The sequence below is a fragment of the Mixophyes fleayi genome, chromosome 11 (genome assembly GCF_038048845.1).
Source record: "Mixophyes fleayi isolate aMixFle1 chromosome 11, aMixFle1.hap1, whole genome shotgun sequence".
NCBI classification, from domain to species: domain Eukaryota; kingdom Metazoa; phylum Chordata; class Amphibia; order Anura; family Limnodynastidae; genus Mixophyes; species Mixophyes fleayi.
Genome location: NC_134412.1, coordinates 61,422,589 through 61,443,596, shown reverse-complemented (window position 1 = coordinate 61,443,596; position 21,008 = coordinate 61,422,589).

Here is a 21,008-nt window from a genome sequence, read left to right as displayed (position 1 = left end):
CTATTGTTCACAATGAAACACTGACTGTATATATATTAGTTGCATCTCACTGGGGCCTCAGTCAACTCTGACACAATATTCTATACAGAATATTGTCCATCGGGTCCGGTGGTTGCGCAGCGTGCGCAAGCGATTGCATTTGGTATGTACTTATCTTTTGGTATTGGCTGTATTTTATCATAATATAATAATGTATTGAATTGTTGATTATTTATATCTGCTAAAATAAATTACTTTGTGCTTTGGACACACATTCAATTGATTGGGCAATGATTATTTTAAAACGATAGAATTACTTTAATAGTATATTTTGTTAAAACTGTATTTTGCCACATGATTTTACCCAACCTAACCTACTGCAGGCGCCGTCCCTCTCCTCTTCCGTCCACACAGGGACGGTCGCCCGCTCTGAAGGAAGTTGTGTCTGGTTGCTTACTTCCGGCCACCCCATGGAGGGTCCTGCGCATGCGCATCTTGTTGCCAAGCAACGGGACGCTAGTTTGACAGCCGGCAGCGGCAGCTGACGTCACCACTGCCGGTGCTTCCACTTCCTTAGTCTCTATATAACGAAGGCTCTGGCACCACTAGGATGCCAGAGTATCAGGTCTCCTCACTCCAGGCATTTATTTGCTCCAAGCATCTTTGTCTGTTTTCCTGGTTTTGAACTCGGCTTGGTAACCTGCTCCTGCCTTTTGACTCTGGCCTGTCTGACCATTCTCCTGGATCTCCCTGGTACTGCGCTGACTGCACAGCTTGACCTCAGCACTCCTGACTATTCAATTACTCTCACCTACCTTGCTGATTGCCCTCCTGGGAAACCGCGACTTGCGTGCCCCCTGCAGCTAATTCCAAACTCCCTTGCAGGTGTCCCTGGTGAAGACCAGGGACACGCTAGACTCCACGTCTCCATATAGGGTAGTGCTAAAGTCAGCAGGTTGTTTGGACCTTCGAGACACAGTTGTTGACACCTAAATTGTCACCTACTAAAGTCAATGAAAGTAAGGATGAGTGTTTGAGGAGGGTGGGAGGCGAAGAGGGTGTAAGGGAATCTTTACATAAATATTTGTGAATTTTAAAGATGGTTATACATTTTCTAGTCTCTCTTTTGTTTCCACTTATGCTCTTTCATGGTTGTTAAATATTTGCACATAGCAGTTTAGGGTCATTTCTGCCACTAGATTTCACCACATTAATTGATCCTACTAGGTGTAACTACTACGTGTCATACCCTTCCTCATTTCTGTGGTGTCCCCTGTTGATAGTGATGCCTGTTAAATATAGTTTAGTTTCAGTCTGTGTCCCAGGTGAGTGCATTTCTGTGTTAACTGAAAGGTTTTAAAGAAGAACGAGAGAGTACACAGCCAAGTAGATCTGTAGTAAAAAATAGAACTACCCCTCGATATTTTACAGTTAGGAAGGAGCAGCCAGTTACTAGGCTTACTGATGAAGTGAGAATAGATGTCATTTTGCCTCTTTTAAATGTAAAAGTGTAACATCTGGTTCTCATAGATAAAGATGAATTATAGCCGCAGCCTGGCCCATGTAGAAAAGATGAATTTCTGCTCCTCCTACCAAAATGAAGCCTATTCATGGACTTTCTGATGAGAGAAAAGTATTTTCTGTGTCTCCTGTGGGACCTTGTTTGCAAAGATGTTAGTTTTCCTTAAGTTTCATTCAGACATTCCAAAACTCAGATACCAAATGTGGTAATCAAAGGGATCCCCATTATTTCCAGGTTGTGTCCTCAGGTAGACAAAACTATTAAACTGTGTCACTTGAGCCTTTGAAATTATTTTTCAACACTCTTACTACAGTTGAGCTCCCAACCACCACAAAACCACCTAAGTGTAGTATTGAATATCAATTAAGTTTGTAGATTCACTGACTACCAATGATACATATTATGGGGTTAAGTCAGGAAGGGATAAAATTACATCTAGTGAAGTAGCTAGGTAATAGTGGGTTTTCATACAGCAGAGTGCCACATAAAAGAAAATCACATATTCTCCCTGGAGTTCACCCCTATAAGCTGTCTATCCACTCAGTACCAGATACAACAAGGTTTCTAAATCCTTACTAGCTACTGCCCATGATATCACTCCTCCCTTCCAAACAGGTTCTTCTGTATAGCATCGTGCACATAGGCCATACACCAAATAGGTTACATGGAACTTGATCCTGACCATAAACTTGTGCCATAGGTCATGTAGCTCAGAGCTGAAGTTAAAGAGGCTGGGAAGTATACCAAGCAGACAACAGTCTGGCCAGTGGCGGAACTGCCATTGGTGCAGCAGGTGCAGTGCACCGGGACTCATGGAGATAATGGTGCCCGCAGCATGGCAGATGCAGAGGGTCGGGGGCCCCAGCTACCTCCTCCCCGCCTCCCTACTTCGGAACACACAGCTCGCTAGTTCCATCTCTGCATATGGCACAACCACTCTAAAGGAAAATCTCCTCACATATATAATTGATTAACTTGACATTTCTATTCAACACCAATATGCACCTCTAATAATCTAAATTTGCATTAAAGGGTGGTTAATTAGAAGACACAAAGTAACTCACCAGTAGATTTGACTACATATACTGAATAAACACTGCTTGGCTTGGAGGAACAAATCAATTTCTCCATGTGATTGTCAAAAACAATAACTCCTTCTGTCTTCAAATCCTCTGTTCTTATAGGTACCTGAAAAACAATCCAAGACTATAATGTCTATTAATTGTGTTGCACTGTGTTCAGTAGACTAGGGGTCTAATGTGATCTTAGTTCTTTGCTGTGTCTGTATTTTCCAACCTCAGTACAATTTTTTGAAAAAGGTTTTATCTCTAATATCTAAACGCATTTTACTCCTCTATTACCATAACAGGTTTTAGTATTACTATATTGCTGGTTCTATTGGAATGGCTGTTTTATCCAGCTCTCCATTCTACTTGTACAACAAAGACCCACATTTTAAATTCTAGAAGCCTCACACACTGGATATTACTACACTTTGAAGTCCAAAGCATTGTCATGTGGGAGCTGATATAAACTCTGCCAGATGACTCCACCAGTATAAAAGAAATCTCCAGCAAATCGTTTTCAGCTTTCATTGACCATTTTTCATCATCAATAGTGCAAATGTTAGTGTATATAGTGTAAATATTAAACAATTATTTTTAAATATTTACAAATGCATAGATGGGTCCACTCTATATAAATTGCTATTTGTTTAGAACCCCTTTTAAAATGTACCTTTTCTCCAGATGAAAGAAGTTGCAGAGTATCTTCTAAACAAATTAATTGTAGCGAGTACTTTTCCTTTCTTCTACACTCAGCATTGCAGATGCTTTCAATGTCCTCTGCCTGACAAATACAGATTCCTAGGGACTTGTCATAACCTTGGTAATGTTCAGGATGAGTACATACCTGCAGAAGAGACAATATGTACTTTTGCACAGGACTATGTTTAGTGGTTGTCACAAAAATTAATTTCAGTCATAGGTTGTATTTAAGTGAATTCATTTATACATTAAAAGGGATAGACCACTCCAACTTGTAGTTGAGGGATTGTCATAATAAGATAATAGTGATAGTGAATTTACTAAAAGCATGGTATGTACCTTCCATACATTCTGTTCTTCCTTACTACTTCAGATGGCTTTTCCAAGACAGGTAGAATCATATTAAAGGGACAATTTCAAATGAAAGTGTTCTAATTCCCTCCCATATTTCTCTGTTTGCTGTGACTGATATGTCAGTCACAGCCATAACCAATTCAGATCAAACAAAACTTGGGTATCTGTTTATATAGTACAGTATGAGAGGCACTGAGATCTGTGCGTTCAAATTCTCCATCCCTTCACTGGTCCTCCATGATTCACAATAGCTATGCTATAATATACAAAACAAAGGTAAATGTAGCAAACTATAATGCAAAATTGATTGCCAAAAATATTGTTTTACTAGTAAACAATACATTTAATAACTGTTGACAGCAGAATGATGCAATCAACTTAAATAAATTCCCTTTAAGCAAAATATCCCTGGCCCTGAGATAACTGACTAATCAACACCAAAATTGAATATGGTTGCATGTTTTTAGCAAGTAATACCTCTTGATGAACCTTCGCTGTATGGGCAAAACCTTGTTTTATGGAGCAATAAATTTATGCATAAGGCTCTGCAGCTGGACAGGTATAACAACTTATACAAAAGACTAATCATACATATAACAGGTGATTATCAGAGAGGAGGAAATGCTCAGATCAGAGGTAGATCTAAGATGGCGAGAGGGGGAATATCTTGTGATGAGGTCAGACATGTATGAGGGAAAGATGTTGATGAGAGCTTTGAAGGTGAGGGTGAGTAGTTTGAATTGGATGCTGAAGGTTATGGGGAGCCAGTGTAGGGATTTTCAAAGTGGTGCAGTGGATAGAGAGCAGTGATAGAGGAAGATCAGTCTAGACATGGCATTTGGAGGGAAAGGCTGGATATCAGGAGGTTGCAGTTGTCAAGGTGGAAGATAATCAGCAGATGGATGCAGGTTTTGGTAACATCCAGAGTGAGGCAGTGGCATGTTCTGCCAATGTTTCAATGGAGGAGATACTACTGCAAGGGACTAGATGTGTGGAGTAAAGCTGAGAGCAGAGCAAAGGATGACCAAAGCAGCAGGTAGTTGGAACTGGGAACAATGTGGTGATAAAAATGACGAGGGAGATTAGAGGGTAAGAGTGACACTGGGAGGAGGGAAGATGATGATCTCAGTGCTGGTCATGTTGAGGTTTAGACAGCATTGGAACACAAATGTGAGCAAAGAGACAATTTGTCACATGAGATAGTGGAGAAGGGGAGAAAACAGGGAAGAGATGTAGAACTGAGTGTCTGCATGAATGTGGTAGTGGAGCTTTAATGATCATATTAGTTCACAGAGAGAAGAGGTATTAAGAGGGCCAAGAACAGAGTAGTAATAATAGAGTGTAAGTGAGGCTGAAGAGTCAATTCAAGAGTCTTTAGAATGTTTATGTATCTCTGAACAGATGGATAGAGCTGCAGGTGGGTGTAAGAGGCAAAGTATAGGAGAGGGAAAGGAGGTTATAGTTGAAAGCAAAAATGCTGAATTAAAGAAGCTGGAGATGGTGCAGTTATGTGTGAGAACGTGAGGTCCAGAGAGTGTCTATCTTTGTTGACGATAGATGATGTCCATTGGCATAGACCAATTTTAGAGACAGCACTGTCATCGTTGTTGTCATTGGAGATATTGAAATCCCCTATAATGAGAATGGATAACTAAATGGATAAGAAATGAGAGAGCCAGAATGCAACATTGACATGGAATTGGAAGACTGGGCATAGGTTATGATAAATAACAGCAATGCGGAGGAGGAGTGGAGACTAGGGACATATAGTATGGACTTCCAAGGAGAAGAAGTAGAGGGAAGGTTTTTGTTGTGCCCTTGGCAGGAGGGTGCGAGATAAACATTGAAAGTGAAGTTACAAAGAGCGTCAAAAATAAAGGTCTTTTATTACCCAATCTATAAGTCTAGCACACACTTGTACCAAACCCACTAATATTAAAACTGAGCCATACTGGTGAACTTGTTAGGGTTGCAGCAACATGTAATCAATCACTGGATTTAACCCTCCCAATACTCGCACACTACAAAGACCTGCAAAGAAATAAACACTGCGTATATATTAGAATACAACAGAATTAGTATAAATTGTACTTCTGGCTACTTGTAACTGGTGTAGTGGGGCTATAATCAGATATCTACAATATAATTAGTACAAATTGCACATCTGACGGCTGAGTAAGCAACTTTATTTAACATTTAATAGCAATCATGTCTATACCATGGAATCGGGGATTTCCATGAACTTCTACATACCATCTATGGTATCTTAGCATAATTCACATAGAATAATTATGGAAGGTAATGTTCTCAGAATAATTTGTTTCCAGCTATGCTGCAAATTGGGCTAAACCCCCATGCACAGAAATATGTGTTTAAAATTTATTTGTGGCCTACACAAAATGCCTTATTGTTTAATAATGTCATTGGTTCCTTATGGATAGGTAGATTACTTTCTCCAGGATATCGGTCCAGTCCAGGTACATAATGATTTACTACTGCTATGAAAAAGATCATTATACATTACACAAGGGTCTATTTGGCACAGATTACCTGGTTTGAACAATAGTCAATCCAATCTTGTTTGCTCAAGCACTTTCCTTCATTGTTGCGATTGGATCCATCTCTACATATGTCATACACAATCTGTACACAACTGACTTCATCATCGGTCATGTGATATCCTGGAGCACAGGGACACCGCCGGTCACTGGGCTGAAGTATAACAGTATTATCAATAAGGGCAATTGCCAATATGTTGGTATTTAGAATAGACATGCAGCAAAGAGAGAGAAAGTGAGGCTGTCATGCCCCAACTCCACAATGTCTTTAGACATCATATTAACATTTGTTTTGTGTAAATAAATAAAATGAGTTGCTCCTTAATTAAGCAACAAATGGGGACTAAGTTAAAATAATATACATTATTTGTTTTTTTTTTACCCACCTCATTAGCTTATATGGTGACACTGGGTGTTATATACTCTTTGCATCTTAAAATAGCCCACTTTATAAAATGATTGTGTAAAATGATGTCTAAATCATATTGTATAAATAAAATGGTTATCAGAGATATTTAGTTTTGGATGCAGTTGTGCGCTGTAATAATGGTGCACTTATGTGGTTATTTTAACTTAGGTACCTGCAACTCACAAAATTGTGTTACATTCAGTATTGTTTATCTTAATGTACACTATTTATTAAGGACTTGTTTATATGATCACATTTCCCCAATTCATGTTACTATACTGGTTCAGTCTTCACGGATGGTCCAAAATATGCCGAAAAGCCTACAAGTATCAACATGAGAACCAGTGATCCTCATACTTATTTTAATTTGGACTGTTCACTTTGCAGGAAACACACTGGAGATAAACAAACCTCAAATTCATGAAGTAGTCCTGTGAACAGTGCGTTAGGAGTATAGAAGAAAAAATCTTTATGTACAGCAATACAAACTAAATACATCAACAGACTGGCTGGAGTAGGAGGTTATCTTAAGATATATGCACCTCAAAATCATGTGTTAGAATGTGTCCGCATAAAGATACGTTAAAGCGCATCAAGATATGCATATAATTATGGGGCCACATTCTAGAGACGCCAGGCATCAAAATCAATGTAATATGTATATTTAAAATAAATATGTATAAATTAAATAAATAAATACACATTATTCCATGCCTAAGAACCAGCACACCTAGCATGTGCTGCCTATCACAAATAAAATAAGACATGTTAAACATCGAGAACTTGTTCAATGTGGAGCTGCTACATTAATCCACACATGTGGGCCATTAAGGCACGTATCTGACGATTTTGAGCGTATCATGTGCAAAATCACTGGGAGATACGGGCGTGAATGCAGTGTGCGCGGATGCACTGGACACGTATTACAGCCTACAATTTCGGGGTGTGAATGAGGCAGGGAAGGGGTGTTTATCCATAGTCAATTTACAGTCAGGGTGTGCCAAGCTCGAGTGCATTCAGCCATGTCCGAATCAAGATCTGGACATTTCAAGGTTACTTGTCTTTCTGCCGTATCTCTTGCACCAGCTATAGGGCTAGTCTAAGCCCTGAGTACTAGTTATGCCAGTATCGCAATCATACTATAACATGTGTCTCCAATCAGGTGCAACTGTAAAAATGTCCGTAATGTACAGTAGACATTAGGGACAGCCTAATAAATGTTCTTTCAAGGGAAAATTATATACAAACTCGTCCGAGAAAAACGCCGAAAAAGACAAATCGCAACTTGATACATTTCTCTCCTGGTCTCACAAACCCTTGACGGATGCATATTATTTTGTAGGGCACATCATACTGGATTCATTTAACTCCTTGCTATCAACATCTGCAATTCTTAAGTGTCTCTTACTTGCGCCACTGCTCCATGATTGATGTTCAGTGAAGCAGAACATACACAAATATAATGCAATTATGCAAACATTAATTTATAGGTAGAAAGAGAATGAACCCCCCGAAAAAGAACATCAGCACAAGTAATTATTGTTAGAATTTGCCCATATCTGTGAACAGTCCTGGTTTTGTGGCAGATTAGATTTTAAGTGGTCAAAGGGGTGTGGCTTCCCAGTAAAGGGACATGGGGCTAGATTTACTAAACTGCGGGTTTGAAAAAGTGGAGATGCTGCCTATAGCAACCAATCAGATTCTAGTTATCATTTATTTAGTACATTCTATAAAATGACAGCTATAATCTGATTGGTTGCTATAGTCAACATCTCCACTTTTTCAAACCTGCAGTTTAATAAATATATCCCTTGGTATCATCAAAAATGGACGTGGTTTAGTCAGCTCAACGATGTTTGGCCTGTTTGTCATGATTTTTCAATTGGGAATGTTGGCAGATATGGATAGAGCACAGATTTAAACATGATGTTAAATTTCACCATTTGCAAACATACATGCATTTAAGGACAGAAAATTACAACCATTTACTCAAATTGCTCCACAGTTTAAATAGTAAATATAGAAATACAAATGGATTGTTCATTACCTGAAATACCCTTCCTTCGCCACGACATATGCAAGTGGACTGACCTTCCTTGGGCTGTATTGCTTCAGATCCACAAGAAAAACATGCCTTTTGTCCCACCATGTGGTTAAAAAAATTAACAGGACATTTAAAACACTGATTTGATTCCTCCAATTCTGTCCCAGACCTGTAAAATCCTTTAAAGCAAGGAGAATTAGTCCAAGATCTTCAGAGCAGTATTAGCACTCATAACTGTGCAGTACAAAACCAGCTGTGGACTTGCCACATGCCTCGATTTTCCAAATGCACCTAGATATCCTCTGAGGTGCATGATTACTATGGAGTTGGGCGGTGTGGGTATTCCTTGCATGGGAAAGATATTGCACTTCAGCAAGAGAACTTTTGGTGGTGATTTAGTCATGTGAGAAGCGGCAGTAGAGAAATGTGGAATTATTGCCACCGCTAACAGTCATTTTTACATTTGGAGTGACCCACAGCTGTAAGATTGGAATACAGGTTTATAGTTGCCGATAGTTGCTGTAAAGCTAGTAGTCTTAGTAATATAAAAGATAAATGAAATTAACTTTTCGCTGTTAAAAATTTGGTAAAAAAAGACTTGAATGTGTCTCTTCCAGCATCAATGCAGTATGTTGTGTATTTTATGGACTTTAAATGTTTTATTACACATAAAAATAGATGCAAAGCATAGGCAAACCGAGGGGGGGGGGGTTCCTAGTGCCTGAAAACCCCCCTCCAAGCCTGGGGCACTGTATAATTAAGGTGGCTGGACCCTGTCCCCGCTTCCCACGGCTCTGCTTGAAAAGGGAGAACTGCGTGCACCTAACAGTAGTGCATTCAGCATTCCCCATGTATATTATGGGGATAGGAAGAGTTGGAGAGCAGCCAAACACTGTCTAATATTATAGCAATGCCCCCATGCATGCTGGTCACGCCCACTGGTGGCGTGGTGTGGAAACCTCCCTCTACAAATCCTGCGTTTGCCCCGCATAGTAAAGATCCCACACTTATAGGACATCTCTCATGCTGCTTCATCTCTGTGAACCGTTTTTCACTCAGTTAGACACTCCTCAGTCTACAAGGCAAATAGTGGCCCCTAATATCTTTACAATTATTATTTGTACCTGGCTCAAGACCAGTCCCTTTTTAACCATATCTCCATTTAATAACAGTAAACTGCAAATAGCAAGTGAGGCTCGGGATTTACAAATGCCTATGAATTGTGACCAAAACATATATTTCTAGATACTTGTGTTATGTTAATCTGTGGTCTCTACTCACATATATATGTTGTCACTTTGTAAAAGTAAAACAGTAAACTTACATTTACTGCTACACCAACAATTCCAGCTCGCCTGTGTCTTCCCTTCTATCCTCAACCAGTGACACTGACGCTCTTTGCTGCACCCACACTGCTGGGTACAGGCTCAGATTGTACTAATTTGCTCCCACTTCCACACCTCTAGTCACTGTAAGGGACTATTCCTAGATGAGCACTTAATTCCCTGCTTGTTCGGCTATTTGTTTGCTATGTATTCTACTGGTTGCCTATTTTGTCATGCAGTGTTCTTGCCTTTATTGTAATGTTCTGCTTTTGCTGTTTCATTATATTATCTATTTATGGCACTGTGGTACCTTTGTGGCACCCTATAAATAAATTACAATAATAATAATAATATTACTAATAATAATGAAAAAACTAAACCCTGTTTTATTCATTCTTAGATTTTTATGGTGTTAAAATGATCTAATATCACATACAACTATAGTGCTTACCTTGGGGACACATTGTTTGTCTGTCAGCAGCTTTGGCACAGTTGCTTCCACCTTCACAGCTAAGATTCTGCAGAAGAGATTGTATTTGTCCAATTTTGTAGAATAATACTAAATAAATAGATAGTAAGTGAAACAGCTGAGTCATTTTAAGCTGGTAAGGAAGAATAACACAATGTGAGCTCTGTAGACACCTCAACTTAATAATTTATTGTGAATGAAAGGTAAAACACACCTTTACAATATTGATGAAGGTAATGGGGAATAGAGCTTTCATTAGCGAGTGTATCCTGCTGGGTGAATAAGGGTGAAAAATATTATGTCCATGTGTATAGAGGTTGGTGAATCACTTTGTTATTTATGTACCTAACATGTTTCATTTTACTTTCAAGTTGCTGTGGCACTTAGACAGTATTCCAATACCAACTTCAACTTATATTCATTATTAAAGTGGGACTAAACTAGCTTTCTGATTTGGAGGGGGAATTAACAAGATGTATATAATGAAAATGCATTCTGGTTCTTGGAATGTATTAAGTCCATAGCTTACTTTTTCCCCAAAGAATCAAATTTGCCAAAGCTCCTAATGTGACAACCACCATCTCGCTGTCCCTGTGTAATCCTGACCAGAACTCATTACATTATTAGATTATTGACCTGTGTTCCCGTAATGAAATATAAGATTGCAGGTCTTACTATAAAGATATTACTTCTGTCTACTGTATGCCTTTTAGGGTAGCTGCAGAGGAATCAAGATGAAAGCATGTTTTGTACTAAATAATTTGCAACAAAAGAAGATGCTTTTAATGAATTTAAATTGCATATTTATAATGCTATCTGGTACCTGAGGACTAAGTTATGTTGCCTTGTCTAGCAAGGGTTAAAATCCAGTATACTAAAGAGTTAACTCAAGGAGACTGATCCTGACTTGGGCACAGGTGCAAAATGCGTTCACACGAAAACACACAAATACGCATATATGTTGAGTTGCATGAATCTTAAGATCGGTGCAAATCAGTATATACATGTAATTGCATTTCAAAGCTTAAAGCATGCTGATACGCTAGCTAAAAGTATCATTATGCCGTCAGTACACCAGAAATCATCATCATCTTGATTTTAAATGTGTTTTACAAAAGGCTTGCCCGTAAAAAAAAAAAAAGTGTCCCCAACAACAGTACTTACAGTCTTGACCAACAGCAGCAGATTTATGGGAACAGAGTAGGGTCTCCTTGAAAAACCACTACCAGCACTAGGCTATGACAGGGCCAGTGATATTAGGGTCCCCCCCATCATAATGTTACTCAGACCTAGCCTGTTCAGCATGGTGCTGAATTCTCTAAAGGAATCAGGCTGAACGGGGTGGGGCTTGGTAAATTTTTTGCGCCCTCGGAAGTGAAGACGAGGCAAAACATCATTGTTACGTTGTCGGATCTCGCGCGTTTTGGATTCTTTAAGTACCACCTTCCACCACGGCCATCCAGCGCCATTTCAGAGAGAGACACAGAGGGGTTAGCACGGTTCTTGGCAGTCTCCATTGCAGTTGGACTGCGTCATAGCTATTAAATAAAGATGAGGGGTAGCAGTTTTCTCTAAAGTCTCCAGTGACATTCTACTGAGTTATAGCTCACACAGAAACAGGAGAGCTCCATGTCTCCATTTCATCTGAAAGTCTTGATCTAAATCTGCAGTCACATTGTACTGTGTTATCTAGCTAACACACCAACAGGAGAGCACCATTGCTAATTGTCATTGCTGAAATAGAAATAATAGGGCTGGCAGTCTTGTTCTAAATCTGCAGTCACATTGTACTGTGTTATCAAAATGGATTCAGAGCAGTACACAGAAGACCAGGGGCACCAAGCAGCTGCTAATTTTTTATTTAGAAAAACTTGCAACAAAATACATATCTCAACAATCTTACAATAGCGAAACCCCTCCCATATCCCAATAAAAAAGTCCATGCTCATAATAAATAAAGTCCATAAAAATAGAAAAGCCCATAGGCCTTCATGGCTAACGTAAGCTGGTTATATGCACCATAATAAATCACAACTTTAATGTTAAAGTAAACTTTAACTGTACGAAAACTAAAAACAAGCATAGTGGAACTAAATAGGATGACTAGACATATGCAAGCACTTACTAAAAAAAAAGAACCAATCAAAATCTACTGGGAGGTGAAGAAATAGAAAGCCAACAGATGGAGAGGCCCCAGATTTCCGCCACCCACTAAGTGGGTTTCCAGCCACGCCAAAGCCTGGGCCAGCTCGCAGCATCCATCCGTTGTCTCTCCATATCCCTTATCTTCCAAACCTTGTGAAGAATATCTCCCACCACCTCTTTGCAAGGGAGGACTTTCTTGCAGATTGTCACTAAACACTGTGCATTCCACATGTAATACCTAACCACTAATGTAACTAAAAACAGAGTGACCAAATAAAAAGCTCTATACCTCTTGAGCACCTCATAAACCCACTCAGGGTAACTAAGTCCCGAAAGACTAGGGGTGCCCAAAACACTTGAGACCCTATCATAAACCTCTAAGTTAAAAGGACACCTCAACAAGAAATGATCCATTGTTTCCTCCTCCCCTGGACACTCCTCCCGTGGGCAGCCACGATCATCAGCATTTCTTACCTTGAGGTTTCCTCTAACATAGAGTCTCCCATGGAAGGAGAGCCAGGCAATGTTCCTGAGCTTCAGTGGTATCCTACGATCAGTGATCAGAGCTATGCCATCTGAGCAGACACTGCCCGAGAAGTCCCTCTGGACAGAGGCTCACAGAAGTGAGACCGCAAGACTCTCCTCTCCAACTCCCTTCTAGAGCAGCTGTTGACCTCTCCCACCTCCAGTTGCCATTTCCTTGTCACCTTCAAACCCAGTTTCACGTAGGCCTGGAGGTAACCATGTGGAACTCGAAACTCTTTACCGCTCCTCCCTCTACCCAGGAATTGAGAAATGGATGCACCCAGGCACGTAAGCCAACGAGGGGTAGTCTCCAAGATGAGACTGTGCAGATGTAATTTAAGAAAGGTGAGCATAAAGAAGAGCACTGGGTTTACCATACCAGGCCCCTCTCCCCCCTCGATCTGTAGGTCACGCTAGGCTTAACAAGGTTCAGGCTGTTCCCCCAAAGCATCTGGAAGAACACTGCATTCACCCTGGCCCATAAAGATTCTGGCAAAAGGCATACATAGCTGACATACAAAAGGACTGGAATCCGGTAAGTCTTGATCAAGTCCACCCTTTCCCTAAGAGACAAATGCCATCCATTCCAGTGTACCACTTTAGCGGAAGCTGCTCCCAGCCTAATCTCCCAATTTCGCTTTGGCATAATCACCAAGAATTTGAATCTGCTCGCTGGCCTGGGGAAGGCTGTCCGGAGGGTCGAAATGCTGACCATCCTCTCCCATCCAGAAAGCTTCACACTTATCCTGATTGATTCTGGATCCTGAGGCCTCAGAATATGTACAGATATCAACCGTCACGTCTTTCGCTTCATTCACATCAGAAATCACAATTGTGACATCATCTGCCTAAGCCACCACTTTCAACAGCTTCCTCGGGCTCAGTTGCACCCCTCTTACTGTATCACCTTCCACCCTCCTGAAGAAGGGATCAATTGCAAACACGTACAAGAAGGAGCTCAGGGGACATCCCTGTCTGACTCTCGAACTCACCGAGAAAGTAGGACCTACCCAACCATTTACAAGTGGGAAGCTTTCGGCTTGCCTGTAGATCACTCTAATCCAATTGACCCCCTGCTCCGGGAGCCCATGCCTGTCAAGTAGATACCAGAGGTACTTATGATTGACCCGATCAAAAGCCTTCGACTGGTCCAGTGTCAGCAAATACTTTCCCCACTTCTCAGCACACAACCGCTTAACGGCCCCCCAGACACCAAGGACAGCACTAAAGGTGCTACGACCCTTCACGGTGCAATGCTGAGAAGGAGAAAGTACCAGGTCTGTAATCTGGATCAACCTGTTAAACAGCACTTTTGAAAGAATCTTGCAATCCACATGAAGAAGGGAGATGAGGCGCCAGTTCTCAATCTTGGATTGGTCCGATCCCTTGGACAATACTATAAGGGCAGATGTCCTCATGGAAGGAGGGAGTAAACCCTCGCCCAGGCACTCATTAAACACTGCCATAAGGCGAGGGGCCAACATGTCGACAAAGGTCTTATAAAACTCGGATGTCAGGCCATCCGGTCCTGGGGACTTCTTCATAGACAGACTATCTATGGCAGTCTTGACCTCGTCTACCGTTATATCACCATCCAGGGTGTCAAGCGCAGCATGCAAGTTATTCACACCAGGAGTTTCCTTCAGAAATTGCTCCATCTTCCCTCTGTCAAGTGATTTCTCAGAGAGGAGGCCAGAGTAGAAATGATGCCAAGAATGCCCTCCCGAGACTTCTGAAAGACGTCGCGCTCATCACACAGCCCTCTCACCTCCTTAGCATTGATCGAGTTCCTACTGCTCTGGTAGGGGTCTGGCGAGTGGTATTGACCATAATCCCTCTCCAGAACTAAGGAAGCATACCGATCATACTGACACTCCTGCAACCGAGTCTTCACCCGGGAGATCCCCCCACCGTCTCCCTCTTCAGGGATCAGGAAAGCAAATTTCCACCTCAAAGCTGAGTAGGTATTAATTTTTACCAAGTTTCTGTGTCTTATGAGGTGGCAGAAGAAGCTCCAAGTTCGCTTCTTGCAAACCTCCCACCACTCTGACCTACTCCAACCTGCCTCCAAAAGTGATTCCTGGGTTTCAAAGAAGTCCCTAAAGGACTGTTTAATCTCATCCTCCTTTAGGAGCTCAGGGCTCAGGCGCCACAGGCCCCTGCCTTTCTGAGGCGTTCAAACTGACACACAGACAAACGTGATCGGAGAACTCCACAGGCCTCAGCACAGGTGCCGAAGTCGCAGAGCCCTCCTTAACAAAAAACCTGTCTATCCTAGACCTACCCCTACCTCTAAAAAAGGTGAAACCCGTGAGGTCTGGGGAATGGCGAACGTGCACATCCACCAGACCTGCCTCTCTAGCAATGCTAACTAGAAAAAGGGAATCGTAGCCCAGCGTAGAATTGGATCCTCTCCTGTCTTTGGGCCTAATAATGGTGTTGAAATCACCTCCAAAAACGACCTGCCGGGCTTCTAAAAGGTAAGGCTTTATCTCTCTGAAAAGGCACTTCCTGTCCCACTTAGATTGCGGACTGACATAGAAGTTAATTAACCTGAGGTCGCACCCCTTTAGAGTGACATCCAGAATCATACATCTACCTACTTCAAGTTCTATAACCCGCAGAATGGTTACCATGCCGGTAAAAAGTACCGCCACTGTACGGCTTGGCCGCAAGAGACCAATAGGAGGGACCCCGCCTCCACTCACGCTTGGCTTTGTGGAGGTCCGACAGTTGACCTACCCTAGTGTCTTGCAAAAATAAATAATCGACCTCAAGCGTGTCTTAAAAACTATGGGCCATGTAGCAAGCTCGTTCGGACATTATAGATGCCACATTAATGGTGGCAAATCTAATTGGTTGGGGAGCCATCATTCTAGGTTATAGAAGTAGGCCCATTTAGTTCCACTTTACTTATTTTGGCTGTGTCCCACAGAGGAGGCTAGTTCTTTCCTTGACTCCTTTGAAGGAGGCTTTGAAACCTGAGTCCTCCCTCCAACACTCTTTTTGGAGATGTCAACCATAACTGGCCCACCATCACACTGTTCCTTATCTGGGGGGGATGCATTTAGTTATGACTACCTCTTCAGCAGAGCCCTTAAGGGGCTTAGGAACAGCAGTTGTACCCAACTGCAAATGCCTGAATGAGTACTAACCTCTGGAGTCTCTACATGGGTGGGTACTTCCCCTGGGATTATAGTGTTAAGGGTCAAGGGAACTGGAGCAACTCCAAGAACAGGATCCATTCTAGATGTCGAAGGAACCACTGAGTAATCTGGCTGCCTCTTCCCCCTACCCTTCTCCTTGCTTCCTCCTACCACTAACCCAACCCCTACACCAACAGGGAGTTTCTCCACCTGTAACTGAGGGGGGGGTTCCTAGGTAACTTCTTCACATTCTTCCTCTGATGCTTAGGCCTAAGTTTCAAATCACCTTCTATGTCCCTAGCCACCTCTCCCTCTTCCTCCTCTTTATTGGAAATTACCAGAAACCGATTTACAACCACAATGTCCCCTGATTTGCTGGACACCTGATTTCTCCTTTTACCTAGGGTTCATTCCTCATTCTCCATCTCAATTTCGGACTCTGAGACGTGATCAGGAGTGGCATGTGCCTTATTCTGAGATCTGCCTCGCACAGCCTCCTCCCTCCCACACTCCAGAGTATCCTCCATGCTTTGTTGCAAGACTATTCCCTCTTCAATCACAGGGCTCACTACTGAGGGGGACACAGTGGGAACCACAATTGAAGAAACTTTATTATGCTCCGCAAGTGGGCATCTACTATATGGGTGGCCATCCTCACCACAAAGGTTGCACTTAATTGCAGTACAATCCCTTGCAGTGTGTCCTAGCCCCTGACACAGAGAACACTTCAATTCCGTACAATTATTGCTAATGTGATGAAAAGACCCACACTGGTGGCATAAACGAGGCTGCCCGGGGTAGAAACACTGGATCCTATCCCGACCTATGTAGGCTGCAGATGGAAGATGCAGAGTACGCCCCTCACTCTGCCGCAGCTGTACAGTCGTGGACCAGGCCCCACCCCAGACATGGTGTTCTGGATCCGGCACCTTACTTAAGGGTGAAAGTAGGTCTGTGTACTGTTTAACCCAAAAGGACAGATCTGCCACTGACAAAGACTCGTTACGGACTAATATTGTAATCCTAACCTGCTCTTGTCTAGTAACTGCGTAAGCTCTATATCTTAGCCAGGGACTCTGCACTTTAACAGAACCCCATATATTCCAGAATGCCTGAAGACCCCCATAGCTGGAAAAGCTAATGTCATACTCAGGGGAGCCTACAGGGTGTATGCAAGCAAACAGATCACTAGCTACAAAGCCCAGTGTAAAAAATTGATTAAGAAAATCAGGCCTAGAGGGAGGGGGGGTCTCTTTACTTATCCATTTTAATTGAACAGCATTTCGCCGTTTTGGTGGCACTCCTCCTAACACAGGCTGTGGAGTCATCACCCGCTGTTAATACCCCAACATATGACACAAGGGCTGGCCTACCCACAGCACCTGAGGTCCCAGGTTGAGGCTCTAAAGAGGTAACTGCAGGATCAGGGATCTCCCCACCCCTACCCCTAGGCATAGCAGCAGCCACACACATAGCAGGAGCCAAAACAGATTCAGCCACACTAATTGTAATATCTTTTACACACTGTGCCCCACTGGGTAATTTTCCAATATTAACAGGCCCAAAGACTGATTGCACAGACACAGTACCAGCACTAGGTGAACTAGTAAATGCAAGTTTCTTACCCCTTATCTCAGTGTCCAAAGCACTTGGTGCCTCAGTCTCTGAACTCAGTTTATTTACACCTGTGGTAACCCTGGCTGCTGCAGACATTAGTTCTCCAAGAGACTCACTCATTGCAAGATCAATCTGAGCCTCGTCCTGATGCAACAGAGTCCATTAGAGACTGCGCCATACTTCCAGTCGCAGCACTCTAACTAAAGCCGCCATCTTGGGTTTCGAATTTTACCACTGGACCGGCAGGGAGAGGAGTGACCCCTGACTGAGCTACAACAGGGCCAACTACAGGCCCTTCAGTACTCTCAGCTGCCGCTGACAAACCACCATCTTGGACTTCAGGTGACTCTTTTACTTTAGACACTGTAAGGCCCACTACAGACCCTACTGCACTCACGACCACACTCTTTGATGTCACATTTTCTTCCAATGCCCTTATGGATGAATAAAGGGCATTTTCTCCTTCCATATTTTCCATCTCTGTCACAGGGATATTAGCAGGCAGAGGGACTGATGCAGATTGTGAGGTTGTATTTACAGAGACAGGATCCACACATTTTACAGCTTCACATTCCGTACCCACAGTCAGCTATATCATACCTTGGGACGGATCAGTAGTAAAAGCATCAGCAGATGTTAATAGCTGACTACTCTCCCTCGGATTGCTAGCATGTTGCTGGTAATATGCCAATTGCTTATGCAATTCCTCCAGGTGAGATTCTTTATACTTTAGGTTATCCGCCAATTCATCAATAGCCCTCTGCATTTCCACTCTGTCACGGGTAAACAATTTATTTTTCTTTAGCTTCTTTTTAGCAATTCTCTGTTGCAATCTAGCAACTGAGGTCTCTGCCGTTGGCACTTCTTCCTGCAGATCCTCTATTTCCACTCTGTCTCCCCAGGATAGATACTCTCTGGAGTCAGGCACTGACCGGGCATCCCCCAAGGCTTCATCCTCCTGACCACAATGACTGGATGAAACAGGAGCTTCCTCCCCAGGATCCAGCCCACCCCCTGAACCACTTTCTCCCTCTAATGTGGTAAGATGAAAATAGGGGGTTACCTTTGCTGCAGGTTTCTTTTCTTCCACAGGCTGCACCGAGCCAGGAGCTTTATTTTCAGATTTATCCTGATCACGGTCTTTTGTTTTTTCACCCGGAGATGTTGAAGCCGGGGCCTTTCCTGCATTTTCACCAGCAGTAGCCCCACTCATCCTGGGAAGCTGATGGATCCTGAATGAATCTGGGCCTAGGCCCGGGCCAGGCCCGGTAGGCAGGGGACTCTCCTGGAATGCTGCCCCAGGAGGCTCCATCAAGGCTGGGTTAGGCAAAAAACTCTACCCTGCAGGCTTCTGGAAGTCAGAGCTGAAACAAACACCTCCTCTCTCCACAGCTGCTGGCACCAGTCATGATTATAGTAATCCCTCTACGTCATCTGCTAAAGCCTATGTTAAAGTGCATAGTGCTTTTAAATCAGGGAAACAAAAATGTAAAAAAACACCTTTTACCTTGGTCAAGAAAAAAAGACCTGTAATCCAGGCAAAGTTATCTGCAGAAAAAAATAAAATTGCCAACATGGCATTCTACACACGCAGTGACAAGGGAAGAATGAGGCCTTCGCCTTTCTCTATTAGTGCTAGTTCTGTAACTGTCACCTGTCATCTTCTTCTAAGGTCAGTCATGACAAAGCAAGACCTTGTCATTCAGACTCCAAAAGTGGTGGCGAAATACTTTTACGTGTAAAAGCCGAGCTGGAAGAAAACAGTAAGGCATTAGAGGAAAATGTATGTTCAGATTAAAAAATGCACAAATCCCTGAGGAGAGCCTATCTATGAATTTGTAATCCTGACCTTTCTGACAGTATATCCATAAAGAAGGGCCCTTTCAGCATTTCTGCAGATGTGTGTCTGAACAGCCCAAGTATAGTTGGTGATACACAAATTGAGGATGCCTATTTGGAATTGCAACAGGATGAGAGGGATATTTGTGTAGCTGACAAGGGCGCTAATGAGGATGTTGCTTGTGTAAGTCCTGCACCAGTGGAAGCATTTCTTGCATGTGATAAGAAGAAGGCCATTGTCATGCCTGGGCACAAGACCAAAAAATCCACCTCTTATGTGTGGAGTTATTTTTACCCAAATCCTGACAACAGTTGTCTAGCCATTTGTAGCGTTTGTAAAGCCACAATCAGTAGAGGTAGGGACCTTAACCATCTAAAAACCTCATCCATGTTGCGCCATTTGAAGCAAGTTCATGGCAAGCTGTTAGGAAATTCAGTAACTTATGCTAAAAAACAACAACAAGCAGGCCATTATCAGGTAGGTCCCTTCTCTCAGCTAGATCCCCACATCTGCAATCTACACCCACAACACCGTCCTCAACAATATCCTCAGTAGTGATCGGAGTTAGTCCTGCATCCAAGTTGCTAAGGCTAGATGTCTCCTCCACTATCCTGGATTTCTCAGAAGAATTCTGGAGCATTAGTCCCACTGCTGCTGCTGTTGCGTCTTCTGGGGGTGAATATTCATCCCAGAAGCAGAACAAGAAGAAGACTACTAGTAGTTCACAACAATTGACTGTTAATCCTTTGCAAGAGGAAGCAAGTATGAAAGCTGCCACCGAGTCGCAGACCCCATGGTGACTATGCTAGTATTAGATCTGCGTCCAATATCCACTATTAATGCAGCTGGTTTTAGACAGTTTCTTGATACCAAATTCCATCATGACACCATTTTACTAGAAAAGCTATTCCTCACCTCTACCAGAAGGTTTGTAAAAATGTAATTATTGGGCTACAAAATGCCATTCTACCCACTGTACACTTAACCACAGATATGTGGACAAGAGGAACTGGGCAAACTAAATATTAAATGACTGTGACAGCCCACTGGGTTGGTCATTTGCCTTCACTAGCAGGACAGCAGCAGCATGTACCCAATTACGTCACATTTTTCAGAGGCAGGCTACTCTGTGTATCACCGGCTTCACCAAGAGGCATACAGCTGATAATCTGTTACAAAAACTAAGGTATGTCAGTGCAGCATGGTTTATCCCGCTTGGTGTCACGGGCACTAGATGTCTTGCCCAGGATTTCACCAGATGACTGGGCTTACCAGAGTAGTGAAGTTCTCACAACGGTCCTCTGGTAGC